The sequence below is a fragment of the Mirounga leonina genome, unplaced genomic scaffold, assembly GCF_011800145.1.
Source record: "Mirounga leonina isolate KUSES-001 unplaced genomic scaffold, KU_Mleo_1.0 Mir_115, whole genome shotgun sequence".
Taxonomy (NCBI): Eukaryota; Metazoa; Chordata; class Mammalia; order Carnivora; family Phocidae; genus Mirounga; species Mirounga leonina.
Genome location: NW_023270268.1, coordinates 73,467,313 through 73,488,738, shown reverse-complemented (window position 1 = coordinate 73,488,738; position 21,426 = coordinate 73,467,313). Strand labels below are relative to the sequence as shown.

The following is a 21,426-nucleotide window of genomic DNA, read 5'->3' as shown; positions in this document are numbered from 1 at the left end:
TGTCTTCTCCTCCTCCTCCTTCTTCTTTTTTCTCTTCCTCCTCCTCCTCCTCCTCCTCTTCTTCTTCTTCTTTTTCTTCGTCTTCGTCTTCGTCTTCATCTTCATCTTTCTTCCCACCCCAGTAGGTGTGAAGTGGTAGCTCATTGTGGTTTTGATTTGCATTTCCCTAATGCTAGTGATATTGAGCATCTTTTCATGTGCTTATTGGCCATTTGTGTATTTCCTTTGAAGAGATGTCTATACAACTTCTTTGCTCATTTTTAAAATAGGTTATTTGCCTTCTTATGGTTGTAAAAATTATTTATATATTCTGGGTACTAGATTCATATCAAATATATGATTTACAAGTATTTTTTCCCATTCTGTGGACTGTCTTTTCATTTTCTTGATGATGTCTTTTGAAGCACAAACGTTTTTAATTTTGATGAAGTCTAATTTATCTATTTTTTCTTTAGTTGCTTGTGTTTTGGTGTCATATCTAAGAAACCATTGCCTAATCCAAGATTTACACCTGTGTTCCCTTCCAAAAATTTAGTTTTAACTCTTTGATCCACTTTGAGTTAATTTTTATATAAGGTGTGAATTAGGGATCTAAGTTTATTTTTCCACCTGTGTATATATATCTTGCTGTTCCTGAACCATTTGTTAAAAAGACTATTCTATTCTCCACTGAATGGTCTTGGCACTTGTTAGGGACTCAAGTGCCATAACAATGTTTGTGTTCCCCTAAATTTCATGTTAGAACTTTATCCAATGGTATGAGAAAGTGAAGACTTAGGGAGGTAATTAGGAGTAGATGAAATTATAAGAGTTGAGCCATCATGAATAGGATTAATGCCCTTATAAGTGCCATGAGAGAACTTGCTTCCTCTGTCTACTCTCTGCTATGTGAGGATATAATGAGAAGTCATCAATCTGCAGCCCAGAAGAGGATCCTCACCAGAACTCAACCATGCTGGCACTGTGATCTCAGACTTCCAAGCCTCCAGAACTGTGAGAAATAGATTTCTGTTGTATATAAGCTGCCCAGTCTGTGGTACTTTGTTATAGCAGCCTGAACTAAGACAGCACCCTTGTTGAAAATCAATTGGCCATAGATATAGAATTCTTGGTTGCCAGTCATTTTCTTTAAGCATTTTGAATATGTCATGTACTGTTTTGTGGCCTCCATAGTTTCTGATAAGAAATCAACTATTAATCTTATTGAAAATGTCTTGGAGCGCCTGGGTGGCTCAGTCGGTTAAGTGTCCAACTCTTGATTTCCTCTCAGGTCATGATCTCAGGGTTGTGAGATCAATCCCTGCATTAGGCTCTGTGCTGGGCATGGAGCCTGCTTGGGATTCTCTCTCCCTTTCCCCCTGACCCTCCCCCCAGCATGTGTGTACTCACTCTCTCTCTAAAATATATATATATATATATTTTATATATATATATATATAAAGATCAGATATATATATATATGTAAAGATCAGAGATAAAATTTTTAAAAAATGTCTTGCATGTGACAAATTGCTTTTGTCTTGCTGCTTTCAGATTCTTTATGTTTTGACAGTTTGATTGATATGTCTAGGTTAGACCTCTTTGAATTTATATTTGTTGGAGTTTGTAAATAGATCATTTGGATGTGGAGATTAGTATTTTTCATCAAATTTAGGAAGTCTTCAGCCACTGATTTCTTTAAGTATTCTTTCAGCCCCTTTGTTTCTGTCTTCTTCTGGAATTCCCATTCTGTGTATGTTGGTATGCTCGATGGAGTCCTACAGGTCTTTATGGCTCTGCAAATTCTTGTTCATTCTTTTTCTTTCGTCTTCGTCTTCATCTTTCCTCAAACTGGTTAGTTTCAATTGACCTATATCTACGTTTCCTGATTCTTTCTCGTGCCTGCTCAAATTTGCCTTTGAGCCACTCTAGTTTATTCTACTTTTCAACCCAGAATTTCTATTGGCCCTTTCAAATATAATTTCTCTCTCTTTTCTCAATTTGATGAGAGCATGTTCTGATACCTTCCTTTAGTTCCTTTTTTATGGTTTCTTTTAATTCTTTGAACAGTTTTTAAATAGTTGATTTTAAAGTCTTGGTCTAAGAAGTCTAATTATCTTGGTTTCAGGGACAGTTTCTCTTGATTTTTTTTTTCTTTTTTCTATGTATGGGTCATGCTTTCTTGTTTCTTTACATGGCTTACAATGTTTCTGTTGAAAACTGGACATTTAATAACATAATGTGGTGATTTTAGAAATCAGAGTCTCCTCCATCTCCAGTGATTTTTGTTGGTATTGTTTGTTGAGTAATTTTTCCAGTCTTTGCCAGGAGCTCTGTGTGGATATTGGGATGCACTTTCAACACACCTTCAACACACAGCCAAGCAGGTGACAATTCCACCCTAGCCTTCACTTCCTGTTTGTGCAGAGCCCCAAGATATCTCCCCACCAGAGATGAGAGCATAAGGCCTTCACAGATTTGTCCTGAACATGCACACAGACTTGGGCATTTGTATATGGTCTTCTAGATTCTCAGGAATATTTGGGAGCTTTTCAAAGCCACTATGGACATCTCATTCCCAAGCTTTTCCTTTTAAACTTTCAATTAGCCTATTTTTGCCCCAGCTGTGATCCAGTGCCTCGGGCAGCCAAGAAGTTAAACAATTGCCTCTAGTAATTTTCTACAAATGCCCCTGAAGAAAAGGTTTTTCACACTGTGCTAGGTGTGAATAGGTCTAATAAAGACAGGCTTATAAGTAGGGTGTTCCAAGGAACCCCCAAACAAGTCAAATAATGACAGTTCTCTGGGAATGAGTCTTTGAATGAACTCTAACCCTGTTCTGCTCTCTCCTATGGCTGCTAGACTGCTAATTTTCACCATGATCTCTGGCTGTTGATTTCCAAGGCTGCCATCAATAAGGTTGGGAACAGAGCAGCTAAAACACCACAAAGCTCACTGTTCATACTAAGATTCAGCCATTTCTCTTGAATAAATGTTCTCCTAGTTACTGTAAGCCTTTGTTTAATTTCTAGTGTTCTGAAAATATTGTTTCTGACTATTTTTGCCAGTTTTTTTCTATGTTTTCATGGAGCAGAGAATTTTTTAAGGTTTTTTTTTTTTTTTTCTGCACCATTTTCACAGGTATCACTTGCTGTACTCCTTTTAATAATTAAGAATCATCTTTGAGTAGGCTTTGCCCTTTCACATTTGTTTTTTCAGTTGATCCTCATAGCAGCAGGGATATTTGGTAGGAAAATCCACAAGCTGCATCAATTGAATTCAGATATTTCCTTCAGGTAATGTTGTGAGGGCTGAGAAATGCTAGTCTCACATGGAAAATCGATCTCCTATCATTTATACTGACAATGATTTGTGTGTTTGGTAAGGAAAGTTATGTAAATATGAAAAGATAAACTTTGTCCTCAGAGACTTATCAGGAATGCAACAATTTCACATTCTTTCTGTGTCTTCTCTGACCATTAGTTGGACAGGAGGATGCAAGGGTGGGTATGCATGACAAGATGAGGAAAAAGATAAACTAAGACTGTGACTGGAAAACCATCACATCAGTTTTCTGTCACAACAACCAAGTGATGTAAGTTCCTTACTTAAACTATTGGCCTTTGCCAAGAAATAATAACTACATTGTATAGTTTATTTTAATTTATATAAAGGTAAGATGGGGAAAAACTATGATTTACTCTTGAACTATTAATACTGTGCTAAATATATGTTAAGGTAATTGACCATGAATGCTCTGGAGGCATATCACAGGAAGATGTAACAACCCCAGTAGAAAAAGTTACTTGTTTTCCCCAGAATCAACATTCTCATCGCAAGATTGTTCTAGAAATCCTTACCATAGTTTCACAAAGGATGTTTTAGGGGTAGCCTGCATTAGAATTACTTGAAGGGCTTGTTACAAATGTAGATATCTGGGTCCTACCTTAGAGCTGTGGAATTAAGGTAGTTAGGGTTAATGCCTTGGAATATGAATTTTAGCTTATTAAAGTTTCTGGACAGAGGCCTTAAACGATTTTTTTTAAAGATTGTATTTATTTATTTGAGAGAGAGAGAGAGAGTGAGAGAGAGCAGGAGGAGGAGCAGAAGGAAAGGGATAAGCAGACTCTGCACTGGGCACAGAGCCCGATGCAGGGCTCAGTCCCAGGACCCTGAGATCATGACCTGAGCCGAAACCAAGAGTCGGATGCTTAACCAACTAAGCCACCCAGGCCACCCCAAACTATTATTTTTAAAACAACTTTATTTATGTATAATTAACATAGTAAAGTGCACATATTTAAAGTATGCAATTTGATGTTTTGATACATGTATACACCTGTGAAACCATCACCACAATCAAGATAATGAACACATCTATCACCCCCAAAAGTTTCCAAATTCTCCTTTGTATTACCTTTCTTCTGCCCTTTCCTTATCCCCCACTGCTTCCCAGGTGGTCACGGATCTTCTTTCTGTCACTATAGATAGTTTGAATTTTCTATCATTCCATAAAGAGAATCATACAGCATGTACTTTGTTTGGTCTGGTTTCTCTCGCTCAGCATAATTATCTTGAGATTCATTCATGTTGCTTTGTGTAAGAATAGCACATTCCTTTTAAGTGAGGTATAGTATTCCATTGTTTGAATATAGCCCAATTTCTGTATCCATTTACCTGTTAATGAATATTTCCACTTTCTTGGATTATTATTCTCTTATGTTACGTTAGTCACCATACAATACATCATTAGTCTTTGATATAGTGATCCATGATTCATTGTTTTCGTATAACACCCAGTGCTCCATGCAGTACATGCCCTCCTTAATACCCATCACCGGGCTAACCCATCCCCCCACCCCCTCCCCTCTGAAACCCTCAGTTTGTTTCTCGGAGTCCATAGTCTCTCATGGTTCGTCTCTCCTTCCGATTTCCCTCCCTTCATTTTTCCCTTCCTTCTCCTAATGTCCTCCATGCTATTCCTTATGTTCCACAAATTAGTGAAACCATATGATAATTGACTTTCTCTGTTTGTCTTGGGCTATTTTGAATAATGCTGCTATTAACGTTCAAGTATAAGTGTTCTTGTGGACATGTGTTTTTGTTTCTCATGGGTAATCACCGAAGAGTGTAATGGTTAGGCTATATGGCAGGTACATGTTTACCTTTTTAAGAAACTGCTATTTTCCGGGGCGCCTGGGTGGCTCAGTCGTTAAGCGTCTGCCTTCAGCTCAGCTCATGATCCCAGGGTCCTGGGATCAAGCCCCGCATTGGGCTCCCTGCTTGGCGGGAAGCCTGCTTCTCCCTCTCCCACTCCCCCTGCCTGTGTTCCCTCTCTTGCTGTGTCTCTCTCTGTCAAATAAGTAAATAAAATCTTAAAAAAAAAAAAAAAAGAAACTGCTATTTTCCAAATTGGTAATATCATTTTTATTTCCACAGCAGCGCATGAGAGTTTCACTTGGCTCCACATTCCTCACCCAAACTTGGTGTTGTCAGTCTTTTACTTTTAAGCCAGCCTTATAATAGTTGTGGAACAGTATGTTATTGAGGTTTTAATTCGCTTTTTCCTAGTGACTAATGGTTAAGCATCTTTTCATGTGCTTCTTTGCTATCCATATATCTTTCGTCGGTCAAGTGTCCATTCAAATCTTTTGCTCATTGTTTTCTTATTATTAAGTTTTGAGAGGTTTATTTTTATATACCCTAGATAAAAATCCTTTGTTAGATTTATGCTTTGCAAATATTTTCTTTCAGTGTATGGCTTATCTTTTCATACTCTTAAGAGTATCTATTGGGGGAGCCATGCTGGCTCAGTCTCAGTGTCTTTCAGGATTGGTGAGTTCAAGCCCCATGTTGGGCATGGAGCCTACTTAATTTTTTTAAAAAAGAGTGTCTTTTGAAAAACAGAAGATTTTAATTTTGATGAAATCCAAATTTAAAAAAAAATTATGGATTATATTTTCGGTGTGTGCCTAAGAAATCTTTGTCTAAAGTCACAAAGATTTTCTCTATAGTTTTATAGTTAGATCTCTAATCCATTTTGAGATTTTTGTTTGCTTGTTTTGGTATATGGTGTGAAATGTGGATCAAAGTTCAGTTTTTTGTTTATTAGTGTCCTGTTATTCCATTACCATTTCTCCAATTGACTATTTATATAAGTGCATCAATATCTGGATGCTCTATTCTGTTCCATTGACCTATTTGTCTATCCTGACATCAATACCTTACTATCTTGATTACTGTAGCTTTATAATAAGCCTTAAAATAAAATCCTTCAACTTTGCTCTTCCTTTTTAAAGAAATTTTTATTTACATTCCAGTTAGTTAACATACAGTGTAATATTAGTTTCAGGTGTACAATATAGTGATTCAACACTTACATGCAACACCTGGTGCTCATCACCACAAGTGCACTCCTTAATCCCCATCACCTATTTAACCCATTTTCCCCCACTTCCCCTCTGGTAGCCATCACTTTGTTCTCTGTAGTTAAGAGTCTCTTTCTTGGTTTGCCCCGCCCCCACCTTTTTCCTCTTTGCTCATTTGTTTTGTTTCTTAAATTCCACATATGAGTGAAATTCCATATACGAGTGAAGTTATATGACAAATTATATTTGTCTTTCTCTGATTAACTTATTTCCCTTAGCATTATACTCTATAGCTCCATCCATGTCCTTGCAAATGGCAAGATTTTATTCTTTTTTATGGCTGAGTAATATTCCATTGTGTATATATACTACCTCCTCTTTATCCATTCATCAGTTGATGGACATTTGGGCTCTCTCCATAGTGTGACTATTGTTGATAATGCTGCTGTAAACATCGGGGTGCATGTACCCCTTCCAATCTGTATTTTTGTATCCTTTGGGTAAATACCTAGTAGTGCAATTTGTGAGTCATAGGGTGGTTCTATTTTTAATTTTCTAAGGAACCTACATACTGTTTTCCAGAATGGCTGTACCAGTTTGCATTCCCATCAATAGTGCAAGAGGGTTCCCCTTTCTCCACATCCTCGCCAACACCTGCTGTTTATTGTGTTTTTGATTTTAGCCATTCTGATAGCTGTGAGGTGGTATCTCACTGTAGTTTTGATTTGCATTTCCCCGATGATGAGTGATGTTGAGCATCTTTTCATGTGTCTGTTGGCCATGAGATGTCTTCTTTGGAAAAAATGTCTATTCTTGTCTTCTGCCCATTTTTTGATTGTTTTTTGGGTGTTCAGTTTTAGAAGTTCTTTATGTATTTTGGATATTAACCCTTTATCAGATGTGTCATTTACAAATATTTTCTCCCATTCCATAGGTTGCCTTTTAGTTTTGTTGGTTGTTCCTTTGCTGTGTAGAGGCTTTTTATTTTGATGTAGTTGCCATAGTTTGTTCTTGCTTTTGTTTCCCTTGCTTCAAGGAACATATGTAGAAAGAAGTTGCTGTGGCTGATGTCAAAGAAGTTACTGCCTGTGCTCTCTTCTAGGATTTTTATGGTTTCAGGTCTCACATTTAAGTCCTTAATCCATTTTGAGTTTATTTTTGTGTATGGTATAAGAAAGTGGTCCAGTTTCATTCTTTTGCATGTTGCTGTCAGTTTCCCCAACACCATTTGGTGATGAGACAGTCTTTCTCATTGGATATTCTTACCTGCTTTGTCAAAGATTAATTGACAATATATTTGTGTGTTCATTTCTGGGTTTCTGTTTTGTTCTATTGATCTATGTGTCTATTTTTGTGCCAGGACCATATTGTTTTGATTACTACAGCTTTGTAATATAACTTGAAGTCTGGAAGTGTGATGTCTCCAGTTTTGCTTTTCTTTTTCAAGATTGCTTGGGCTATTCAGCATCTTTTGTGGTTCCATACAAAATTTTAGAATTGTTTTTTCTAGCTCTGAAAAATGCTGGTGGTATTTTGATAGAGATTGCATTAAGTGTGTAGATTGCTTTGGGTAGTATGGACATTTTAACCATATTTGTGCTTCCAATCCACGAGCATGGAATGTCTTTCCATTTATTTGTGTCATCTTCCATTTCTTTCATCAGTGTTTTATAGTTTTCAGAGTATAGGTCTTTCACCTCTTGGTGGTTTTGGTGCAATTGTAAATGGCATTGATTCCTTGATTCCTCTTTCTGCTGCTTCATTATTGGTGTATAGAAATGCCACACAGCAACTTCTTGCTAGACATGTCTCCAAAGGCAAAGGAAAGAAAAGCAAAAATGAACTATTGGGAATTAATCAAGATAAAAAGCTTTTTGCACAGCAATGGAAATAGTCAACGAAACTAAAAGGGAACCTACAGAATGGGAGAAAATATTTGCAAATGACATATCTGACAAGGGGCTAGTATCTAAAATCTATAAAGAACTTACCTAACACAACACCCAAAAATAACAAAAAAATCCAGTTAAGAAATGGGCAGAAGACATTTCTCCAAAGAAGACATCCAAATAGCCAACAGACACATGAAAAAATGCTCAACATCACTCGGCATCACGGAAATCCAAATCAAAACTACAATGAGATACCACCTCACACCAGTCAGAATGGCTAAAATTAACATCAGGAAACAACAGGTGTTGGTAAGGATACAGAGAAAGGGGAACCCTCTTATGCTGTTGGTGGGAATGCAAGCTGGTGCAGCCACTCTGGAAAATAGTATGGAGGTTCCTCAAAAAGTTGAAAATAGAGCTACCCTATGACCTAGCAATTGCACTGCTAGGTATTTACCCAAAGGATACAAACATAGTGACCCAAAGGGCACCTGCATCCCAATGTTTATAGAAGCAATGTCCACAATAGCCAAACTGTGGAAAGAGCCAAGATGTCCTTCAACAGATGAAAGGATAAAGAAGTTATGGTATATGTATACATATACATATTATGGAATATGTATTATGGAATATGTATTATGGAATACATATGGAATACATATTATGGAATATTATATATATATTCCATAATATGTATATGTATACATATATTCCATAATATATGTATTATGGAATATTACTCAGCCATCAGAAAGGATGAATACTTACCATTTGCATCGACATGGATGGAACTTGAGGGTATTATGCTAAATGAAATAAGTAGCTAGAGAAAGACAATTTTCATATGGTTTCACTCATATGTGGAATGTAAGAAACAGTGCAGAGGACCATAAGGGAAAGGAGGGAAAACTGAATGGGAAGAAATGAGAGAGGAAGACAAACCATGAGAGACTCTTAACTATGGGAAACAAACTGAGGGTTGCTGAAGAGGAGGTGGGTTGGGGGGTGGGGTAATTGGGTGATGGGCATTAAGGAGGGCACGTGATGTGATGAGCACTGGGTGTTATACAAAACTGATGAGTTGTTGAACACTACATCTGAAACTAATGATGTAATATGTGTTGGCTAATTGAATTTAAATTTTAAAAAAGAGAGAAAAAAGAAAAAAAAAAAGAAATGCAACAGACTTCCATACATTGATTTTGTATTCTGTGACTTTACTGAATTCATTTATTAGTTTCTAGCATTTTTTTGGTGGAGGCTTTACGTTTTCTATATATATATTGTATCATGTCATCTATAAATAGTGAAAGTTTGACTTCTTTCTTGCCTATTTGGATGACTTTTACTTCTTTCTGTTGTCTGATTGCTGTAGCTAGGACTTCCAGTACTAGTTTGAATAAAAGTGGTGAGAGTGGACATCCCTGTCTTGTTCCTGACTGTAGAAGAAAAGCTCTCAATTTTCCCCATTTAGGATGATATTAGCTGTGCGTTTTTCACATATGGTCTTTATTTATTTAAAGGATTTTATTTATTTATTTGACAGAGAGAGACACAGCAAGAGAGGGAACACAAGCAGGGGGAGTGGGAGAGGGAGAAGCAGGCTTCCCGCTGAGCAGGGAGCCCGATGCGGGGCTCGATCCCAGGAGCTGGGATCATGAGCTGAGCTGAAGGCAGACACTTAACGACTGAGCCACCCAGGCGCCCCGCATATGGCCTTTATTATGTTGAGGTATGTTCCCTTTATCCCTGCTTTGTTGAGGGTTTTTATCATGAATGGATGTTGTACTTTGTCAAATGCTTTTTCTGCATCTATTGGACTGATCATATGGTTCTTATCCTTTCTTTTATTAAGGTGATATATCATGTTGATTGACTTGTGAATACTGTACCACCCTTGCAACCCAGGAATAAATCCCACTTTATCATGGTGAATGATTCTTTTAATGTATTGTTAGATTTGGTTTGCTAATATTTTGTTGAGAATCTTTGCATCTATGCTCATCAGAGATATTGGTCTGTAGTTCTCTTTTGTATGTGTGTGTGGTATCTTTATCTGGTTTTAGTATCAGGGTAATGCTGGCCTCATAGAATGAATTGGGAAGCTTTCCTTCCTCTTTTATTTTTTGGAATAGTTTGAGAAGAATTTGTATTAACTCTTCTTTAAATGTTTGGAGAATTCTACAGATAGCTGTCAAGCTATCTGGTCCTGGACTTTTTTTGTTAGGAGTTTTTGATTACTGATTCAATTTCTTTGCTGATTATTGGTCTGTTCAAGTTTTCTATTTCTTCCTATTTCAGTTTTGGTCATTTATGTGTTTCTAGAAATTTAGCCATTTCTTGTAGGTAGTCCAATTTGTTGGCATATAGTTTTTCATAATATTCTCTTATAATTGTTTGTATTCTGTGGTATTGGTTGTTATTTCTTCTCTTTCATTTGTGATTTTATATATTTGGGTCCTTTCTCTTTTCTCTTGGTAAGTCTGGCTAGAGGTTTATCAGTTTTATTAATTTTTTCAAAGAACCAGCTCCTGGTTTCATTGATCTGTTTTTTTAGTTTCTATACCATTTATTTCTGCTCTAATCTTTATTATTTCCTTCTTTCTGCTGGCTTTAGGCTTCATTTGTTGTTCTTTTTCTAGCTCCTTTAGGTGTAGGATTAGGTTGTTTATTTGAGATTTTTCTTGCTTCTTGAGGTAGGCCTGTATTGCTATTACTTCCCTCTTAGGACAGCTTTTGCTGTACCCCAAAGTGCTGGACTGTTGTGTTTTCATTTTCATTTGTCTCCATGTATTTTTTTTTTAATTTCTTCTTTGATTTCCTGGTGGACTCACTCATTGTTTAGTGGTATGTTGTTTAACCTGTGTGTATTTGTAGTCTTTCCAGATTTTTTCTGTGGTTGACTTCTAGGTTCACAGCATTGTGATCAGAAAAGGTGTATGGTATGACTTCAATCTTTTTGCATTTGTTGAAGCCTGTTTGTGACCTAATATGTGATTTATTCTGGAGAATGTTCTATGTGCACTTAGAAAGAATGTATAGTCTGCTGTTTTAGGATGGAATGTTCTGAATATATTTGTTAAGTCCACCTGGTCCAGTGTGTCATTCAAAGCCATTGTTTACTTGTTGATTTTCTGTTTAAATGATCTGTCCATTGATGTAAGTGGGGTGTTAATGTCTCCTACTATTGTTGCATTATTATTGATTATTTCCTTTATGTTTGTTGTTGTTTTATATATTTGGGTGTTCCCATGATGGGTGCATAAATATTTATAATTGTTTTATCTTCTTCTTGGATTGTCCCCTTTATTATTATATAGTGCCTCTCTTTGTCTCTTGTTACAGTCTTTGTTTTTTGTTTTTTTAAAGATTTTATTTATTATTTGACAGAGAGAGAATGAGAGAGAGAGAGCACATGAGAGGGGGGAGGGTCAAAGGGAAAAGCAGACTCCCCGCCGAGCAGGGAGCCCGACGTGGACTCTATCCCGGAACTCCGGGATCATGACCTGAGCCGAAGGCAGTCGCTCAACCGACTGAGCCACCCAGGCGCCCCGGTCTTTGTTTTAAAGTCCAGTTTGTCCAGGTCACCCAGGTGGCTCACTTGGTTAAGCACCTGACTCTTGATCTCAGCTCAGATCTTGATCTTAGGGTCATGAGTTCAAGGCCTGCATTGGGCTCCACCCTGGGCGTGGAGCCTACTTAAAAAACAAATAAAGTACAGTTTGTCCAATATAAGTATTGCTACTCCAGATTTCTTTTGACATCCATTTGCATGATACATGTTTTTCCAACCCCTCACTTTCAATCTGCATGTGTCTTTAGGTCTAAAATGAGTCTCTTGTAGGCAACATATAGATAGGTCTTTTTTTTTTTTAATCCATTCTGACACCCTGTGTCTTTTGATTGGAGCATTTAGTCCATTTACATTCACAGTAATTATTGATAGATACGTATTTATTGCCATTTTATTGCTTGTTTTGTGGTTGTTTCTGGAGTTTTTCTCTGATGCTTGCATATCTTTCTGTCTTTCATGTTTTGCTGATTTTCTTTAGTGATATATTTGGATTTATTTCTCTTTATTCTTTGCATGTTTATTAGTGTTTTTTTTTTATATATGGTGACCATTAGGTTTGTATGTAACCTCTTGCAAATAGCAGTCTATATTAAGTTGATGGTTGTTCAAGTTTGAACCCATTCTTCTCTCCTATCCATGTTTTAGGCATATGTTATTATATTTTATATCCTTTTTTGTGTGTGAGTTCCATGACTGATTTTTACAGAAATAGTCGTTTTGGGTGCCTGGGTGGCTCAGTTGTTAAGCATCTGCCTTCGGCTCAGGTCATGATCCCAGAGTCCTGGGATCGAGCCCTGCATTGGGCTCCCTGCTCAGCAGGAAGCCTGCTTCTCCCTCTCCCACTCCCCCTGCTTGTGTTCCCTCTCTTGCTGTGTCTCTCTCTGTCAAATAAATAAAATCTTAAAAAAAAAAAGAAAGAAATATTCGTTTTTACTGATTTTGTGTTTCCTGGCTTTATATTGTCACTTTTTGTCTCTCCTTTCCACTTAAAGGGTCCCCTTTAATATTTCTTTCAGGGTTGGTTTAGTGGTCACAAGCTCCTTTAGTTTTTGTTTGTCTAGGAAACTCTTTATCTCTCCTTCTATTACGAATAATAGCCTTGCTGGATAGAATATTCTTGGCTGCAGATTTTCCCCTTTTAGCACTTTGAATATATCATGCCACTTTCTTCTGGCATGCCAAGTTTCTGTTGAAAAATGTCCAGCTAGCCTTATGGGTTTTTCCTTATAAATTAATGACTTCTTTTGCTGCTTTTAAGATTTTTCCTTTATCACTATATTTTGCAAATTTAATTACCATATGTCTTGGTGTTGGCCTGCTTTTGTTGATTTTAATGGGAGTTCTCTGTGTCTCCTCAATCTGGATGTCTGTTCCCTTCCCCAGATTAGATTAAGTTTTCAGCTATTATTTCTTCAAACAAATTTTCTGCCCCCTTTCTTCTCTCTTCTTCTGGGACTCCTATAATATTAATGTTATCACATTTGATGGAGTCACTAAGTTCCCTAAGTCTATTCTCATTTTGCATAATTTTTTTCCTCTCATTTGTTCATCTTCCTTGCTTTCCATTAGTTTGTCTTCTAGCTCATTAGTTCATTTCTCTGCTTCTTTCAGCCTGCTTTCGTAGCATCAAGCATGTTTCTAATCTCATTTATTGCACTCTTCATCTCTGATTGATTCTTTCTTAGCTCTTTCATCTCTGTGGTAAGGGTCTCACTGATGTCTTCTATTCTTTTCTCAAGCCCAGTGAGTATCCTTATGATCATTTCTTTAAGTTTTCTATCAGGCATGTTACCTATATCTGTTTAGCTTAGATCTCTGGCCATGGCCTTATCTTGTTCTTTCATTTGGGATGAATTCCTCCATCTTGGCATTTTGTCTAGGTGCCCTGTCTTCTTCTCTATGTTAGAAAAACCAGTTATAGCTTTTGCTTCTGAAAATAATGGCCTTATAAAGAAGAGGTCATGTAGTGCCCTGGGCCTGGTGCTTCAGGTAGTGTCTTCAGTGTGTGCTGAATGCACTCTGCTATTGTGTTCTGGCTGCTCTATCCTTCAGGCCAGTCATCTACAGAGGCTCTCCTTGCCTGCTGTGAGCAGTGTTTGGTCCCTGGCCTGAATGTAGCAAGTGTTAACTAAGTGTGCTCTGGTCTGCTTGTGAAATGAGACCTGTCACCACCTCCACCAGAACTAAGGCCCTGCAAAACTCTCTGATTGGGAGACGTGGTATGGGCAAGGGTTTGTACTGGTCTTCTGGGAGAGGGGCCCAGCAAGCTGGGACTGAGGCAAGTGTGCCTGAGAAGAGTAGTTCCACTGAAGTGCAGGGGTTGGGGCTTGGTGTAAGCAAGTTAGGCAGCCAGTGTTGGAATTGCTTCCTGCAGGTGGTTCTGTTTATGCTGAGGGGCAGAGGAGGGAAATGACACCAACTATCTCCTTTGTTCCCAGAGAGGTATCTCCATGAATGTTGCCTCTCAGGAACACACTCCAAGAAGAGCAAATAATCTCCCCACTGTGTGCCCCAGGCACTCTTCAGATCATTGTTGTCATGCTGTATGGTCCGGTGTTGTTTGCCTGCCTTCTCTCCAGGAGCAGCTCAGTGCCCTCCAGGCTCTATCCCAGACAAGCCTGCTGATCTTTAAAATTGCAGGCTTTAAGCCCTGCTGGTTGCAAGAACTCATGAAAATTCAGCCCCTCTCATTTTCCAAGCCAGTGGCTATGGGAAAATGTTCTCCTTGTGCATTCCCCTTGTGCTCCTCTCTCTCACACCCTTCTCTTCAATCATGACTCCCTTCCCCCTGCAGCAGCTGTGATCTGTTTCTCCCCTAAGCCACATCTCTGCACTTTCTTTTTTGATGTGGCCATTTCTCTCCCTTTAGTTGTGGAGTTTGTTCTGTCAGTCGTCAGGTCAATTTCTGGAGTATTTAGGGTGATTTGACAGTTATCTAGCTGTATTTGTGGGGTGAGGTGAGCCTAGGGTCCTCCTACTCCACCTCCATCTGCTGTTCTTCCTTTTTAAAGTTGTTTTGGCTATTCTACATCCTTAACATTTCTGTATGTATTTTAGAATCAGCTTTTCAATTTCTACAAAAAAGCTTGCTGAGATTTTGCTTGGTATTGTGTAAAATCTATAGATCACCTTGGTAAGAAAGGGCATCTTACCAAAATTGTTCCTAGTTGGCGATTTAGATCTTAACTGAATCACTCTACCCTGCTCTGCCTCACACAAAAAAAGACACGTGTTTGTTATGAGGACATGACATTTATTCAGTTAATAATTCAGAAATACATTATCAAGCCCTTCTCAAGTCCTAGCACTATGCTCGCTAGGTTGTGACAGGAATGTAAAATCTAAAGAAGAAGCAGAACCCCACATAGAATATTCTCCAGAACAGATCACATGATAGGCCAAAAAACAAGTCTCAATGAATTTAAGAAGATTGAAATCATATCAAGCATCTTTCCAACCACAGCAATATGAAATTAAAAACCCAAGTGGTGTCTGGGTGGCTTAGTCAGTTAAGCATCCAACTCTTAATCTCACTCAGGTCATGATCTCAGGGTTGTAAGATTGAGCCCTGCGTTGGGCTCCATGCTGGGCGTGGAGCCTGCTTGGGATTCTCTCTCTCCTCTTCCTCTGCCCCTCCCCTCCAAAAAAATCAGTTACAGGAAGGACACCTGGCTGGCTAGTCAGTAGAGCATGCAAGTCTTGATCTCAGGGTTATAAGTTGGAACCCCATGTGCAGTGTAGAGATTACCTAAAAATGAAAAAAATTGGGTGCCTGGGTGGCTCAGTTGGTTAAGCGTCCAACTCTTGGTTTTGGCTCAGGTCATGATCTTGGGGTCATGAGATCGAGCCCCACATTGGGCTCCATGATGGATGTGGAGCCTGCTTGAGATTCTCTCTCTGGCCTCCCCATCTCCCAGCTCATGCATGTGTGCATGCACTCTCTCTCAAAAAAAAAAAAAATAATAATAATAAATAAAAATCTTTAAAAGTCAGTTTCAGGAAAAAACTAGAAGAAACACAAAAACATGGAAGCTAAACAACATTTTTATAAACAACCAATGGGTCAATGGAGAAATCATAGTGAAAATGAAAAAAATACCTGCAGGCAAATGAAAATGGAAACACTACAGTTCAAAATCTTTGCAACACAGCTAAAGCTCTTTTAAGAGAGAAGTTTATAGTGATACAGATGTACCTCAAGAAAGAAGAAAAATCTCAAATGAACAATTTAACCTCACACATAAAGGAACTAGAGGGCACCTGGGTGGCTCAGTTGGTTAAGCATCCCACTCTTGGTTTCAGCTCAGGTCATGATCTCAGGGTCATGAGATTGAGCCCTGTGTGGGGCTCCATACTCAATACAGAGTCTGCTTGTCCCTCTTCCTCCCCCTCTGCTCCTGCTCCCACTTGTGCATGCATGTGCTGTCTCTCTAAATGAATAAATAAAATCTTTAAAAAAAAGGAACTAGAAAAATAAAATAAAACCTAAAGTTAGTAGAAGGAAGGAGGTAATACAGATCAGACTGTAAATAAATGAAATAGAGACTAAAAAAATAGAAAGGATCAGTAAAACTAAGAGTTGGCTCTTTGAAAAGTTAAACAAAACTGATAAACCTTTAGCTAGGCTCATCAAGAGAAAAAGAGAGAGGACTCCAATAAAATCAGAAATGAAAGAGAAGTTACAAGTGACACCAGAGAAATACAAAGGATTATAAAAATTATGAAAAATTATATGCCAACAAATTGGACAACCTAGAAGAAATGGATAAATTCCTAGAAACGTACTATCTTCCAAGGCTGAATCAGGAAGAAATAGAATTTCTGAACAGACCAATTACTAGTAACAAAATTGAATCAGTACTTAAGAAAACTCCCAAAAAACAAAAGTCCAGGACCAGAAGGCTTCACAGGTGAATTTACCAAACATTTAAAAAAGAGCTAACACCTATTCTTCTCAAACTATTCCAAAAAACAGAAGAGGAAGGAATGCTTCCAAATTCATGCTGTGAGGCCAGTATTACTCTGATACCAAACCCAAAGATACTATAAAAAAAGAAAATTACAAACCAATATCCCTGATGAGCATAGATGCAAAAATCCTCAACAAAATATTAGCAAACTGAATTCAAAAATACATTAAAAGGGTCATTCATCACAATCAAGTGGAATTTATTCCAGGGATACAAAGATGGTTTAATATATGCAAATCAATGTGATACATCATATTAACAAAATGAAGGATAAACATCATACAGTCATCTCAATAGATGCAGAAAAAACATTTGACAATATTCAACATCCATTTATGATAAAAATCTCTCAACAAAATATACTTAGAGGAAACATACTTCAACATAATAAAGGCCATATATGAAAAACCCACAGTTAACCTCATACTCAACAGTGAAAAACTGAGAGCTTTTCCTCTAAGATCAGGAAAAAGACAAGGATGTCCACTCTCACCACTCTTAATCAACATAATACTGGAGTTCCTAGTCATCAGGCAAGAAAAAGAAATTAAAGGCATTCAATTTGGCAAGCAAGAAGTAAAATTTTCACTATTTGCAGATGACATGATACTATATATAGGAAACTCTAAAGACTCCATCCCCCCCAAAAAAACTATTAGAACTAATAAATGAATTCAGTAAAGTTGCAGGATACAAAATCAACATACAGAAATCTGTTGTGTTTCTATACACTACTAATGAGATAGCAAAAAGAGAAATTAAGAAAATAGTTCCATTTACAATTGCATCAAAAAGAATGTAATATCTAGGGATAAATTTAACCAGAGATGAAAGACCTGTACTTTGAAAATTGTAAGACATTGATGAAAGAAATCAGAGATGACACAAATAAATGGAAAAATATATGAAGTTTATGGATTGGAAGAACAAATATTGTTAAAATGTCCATACTACCCAAACCAACCTATAGATTTAATGCAATCCCTATCAAAATATCAATAGCATTTTTCACAGAACTAGAACAAATGATCCTAAAATTTGTATTGAACCACAAAAGGCCCCCAAATAGCCAAAGCAATATTGAGAAAAAAGAACAAAGTTGGAGCTATCACAATTCCAGATTTCAAGATTTACTACAAAGCTATAGTAATCAAAACAATATGGTACTGGCACAAAATAGACACAGATCAATGGAACACGATTGATAGCCCAGAAATAAATCCATGCTTATATAGTTAATTAATCTATAACAAAGGAGGCAAGAATACATAATGGGGAAAAGACAGTACCTTCCATAAATGTTGTTGGGAAAATTGGACAGCTACATGCAAAAGAATGAAACTGGACCACTTTCTTATACCATACACATAATAAATTCAAAGTGGATTAAAGACTTAAGTATAAGACCCAAAACCACAAAATTCCTAAAAGATAACATAGGCAGTAATCTCTTGGAAATCAGCCTTAGCAATATTTTTCTGGGCAGGTCTCCCCAGGCAAAGGAAGCAAGAGCAAAAATATAAACTATTGGGACTACATCAAACTAAAAAGGTTTTACACAGCAAAGGAAGCCATCAGCAAACCAAAAAAGGCAACCTATTGAATGGGAGAAAACATTTGCAAATGATATATCCAATAAAGCATTACTATCCAAAATATATAAAGAACTCATACAGCTCAATGCCAAAAAACCCCAATCTGATTAAAAAATGAACAGAGGACCTGAACAGACATTTTTCCAAAGAAGACATACAGATGGCCAACAGACACATGAAAAGATGCTCAACATCACTGATCATCAGGGAAATGCAAGTCAATACCACAAGGAGATACCACCTCACGCCAGTCAGAATGGCTAGCATCAAAAAGACAAGAGATAACAAATGTTGCTGAGAACGTGGAGAAAAGGGAACCCTTGAGCATAGTGGGGATATTAACTGGTGCAGCCATTATGGAAAACAGTACAGAGATTCCTCAAAAAACTAAAAATAAAAGTGCCATACTATCCAGTAATTCCACTTCTGGGTATTTACCCAAAGAAAATTAAAACACTAATTCAAAAAGATATATGCACCCTTATGTTTAATGTAGCATTATTTATAATAGCCAAGATATGAAAGCAACCTAAGTGTCCATAGATAGATGAGTAAATAAAGAAGATGTGGTATATGAACACAATGGAATACTACTTAGCCATAAAAAAGAATGAAGTCTGGCCATTTGCAACAACATGGGATGGACCTAGAGGGTATTATGCTGAGTGAAATAAGTCAAAGAAAGACAAATATTCTATTATTTCACTTACATATGGAATCTAAAAAAGCAACGAACCAATCAAAAATAACAAAAATGAAATAACTGATAAATATAGAGAACAAACTAGTGGTTGCCAGGGTGTGGGGGGTGGGAAATGGGGATTATAGGTGAAGGGGATTAAGAGGTGCAAACTTCCAGTTAGAAAATAAGTGAGTCACTGGATTGAAAAGTACAAAAAAATAAGCAGAAACAGATCCTAGCTTGTAGATAAAAAGAAAAGCCCTACTGAACTCAAAGATAGGCCCAGAGGCATTGTCCAGCACCTTCCTTTTACAGACTGGCAAACAGAGGGTCAATTTCACACAAATTTTAGGCAGCAGACCAGAGCAGGGCCTTGGGCTGGTCCCTGAGAGGAAGTGAGAATTCCCAGACAGAACATAGAAGCATCAGGCAACGGGGGAAGGAGGTTTCAGGATCAGGAATATCAGGACCTTATGTCTGTCTAGCATTTTTCAAAGCTCTGACACATACCAGATTATCATCCCAGTCCATTCCTATACCACCTTTAACCCTTGGGATTGCTGAGCATAATAACCTTGTACGCTCTGGGCAAGGCACTCACACTCTGCAGAGTACTCTATCACAGCATCTAACAGGCTATATTATAATTTTATGATGTGTTTACATTTTTCTCTCCACTAGACCATGAATTCCTCTAGAGCATGAAGGTTGTCTTAGTGGTTTTAGTTTCCTTTGGGCCTCATATTAGACAAGGGCCTGGCACTCATAGGTGCTCAGTAAATGTTTAGTGAATAAACAAATAAAAGAACTCATTGAATAATCACATCAGGCTGGCAAACTACTCTGCAAGCAGAGTCAGGGGTGCTGAGGTTTAGCTCAGGACACATCTCATTCATCTCAGACCTCCAGCGCCTAGCAAGTGTTTATTTGTTGAACTAGACTAACCCAAAAGAGTTACTATTAATAGTTGGCATTTCAGGACAGGGAAGAGGGAAGGCGGGAGCTAGAGTGAGCCAATGAAACAGCTTATGAGAGGATGAAAGGGCATTCCTCTTCCTCACCTCTCCCACTTTAAGAATTGTACCCTCAGTCAGTAGAACACACAACTCTTGACCTCAGGGTTGTGAGTTCAAGCCCCACATTGGATGTACAGATTACCTAAGAATAAAATTTTAAGGAAAAAAAAAAAAGACTTGCAGCCAGTTAGATGTTAACTGTATAATTCAGCAAATGGTGTCCACTGAACATTACCTTGTTGAATATCATGCACAGAGCCGGGCCAGGTCTTAGACTAAAGTGAAGGAGGAAGATAAAGCAGGTCCTTGAGACTTCAGGAGAACCTGGGTGAGCCAGCACTACTCTACCTGGTATAGGGAGGAATGCATGTGCCATTCTTTCCTATGGTTCAATGTTCATGTATATTTCTCTAAAGCAAAGACATTGGAGTGGAATTTGTACCCTGGATTGAAAATATGGAAAGAGCTACCAGCAGTAAGGAAGACCCAGTCCCCAGCATACATGGGATTAAAGGTAGGATCCAGTGGGAGAGTGGGATACCAATGGGTGATACCAGCTGCTGAGAAGCTAGAGAAGACATCGCCTTAGTCTCAGCCTTTCCTGAATTATGTGAGCGAGAAGAAAGATATAATATCAGTTTTCTGCTATTCATTTGTGTAGATTTAACTAGGCTTGAATTAAAATGAAGGGCAAATGTTTCACACTGAAAGTGACTCCCTCTTTGGAAAAGCTGTCCTCTTAAGGAAATGGTTGTGGGATAAGAGCATTGCCAGAATGTCTGTGCTTGGGAATAAAAACACCAGCTTGTGGCAACTTTATTTCTTGCTCTATCCAAGATTTATGGATTTCCTCCTCTCCAAACTTCCCATGGAAAGACTAGGAGCACTTGATCCAGGTGCTTCCCCATAAGACTTCAGCCCTGACTTCTTCGTGGGTCAGTTTTCTGGTGGCCAGAATTTGGTATGGGATCACAAAGAAAAACAAGTGTGGAAGCTTTTTTTACTTTATATTTTAATGACATAATAGGTTATGGTTTATGGGGTTCCAAATGTGCTCCTTTTGTCGTCATCTTGTCTTTCCCTGCCTGTTTAAATTGGAGATAACCTTTTCCAAAAGACCTTCTACTTTATGCTTTTACCACTGCCCATAATCAAAGTCTTGGGAATTAAGTATTTGAGATTTTGGTTTTGGACTATTATGTAATTAATTTGATGGGACATGAGGTATGTATTCAGGCCTACGATTTATATAGAAAAGGCCTCTGGAAGGAATTTTAGTTCAAAACACATTTATTGAGTGTCTACAAAGTACAAAAGTCATTGAAGAAACATACACAGATCCCACACCCC

At 37.8% G+C, this 21,426-nt stretch overlaps 1 protein-coding gene across 1 annotated transcript in view; it reads left to right on the top strand.

The window, feature by feature from the left end:
• Positions 1-21,426, top strand: part of MCF2L2 (MCF.2 cell line derived transforming sequence-like 2) — a 239,307-nt gene that overhangs the window by 208,171 nt on the left and 9,710 nt on the right. The window lies entirely within an intron of this gene.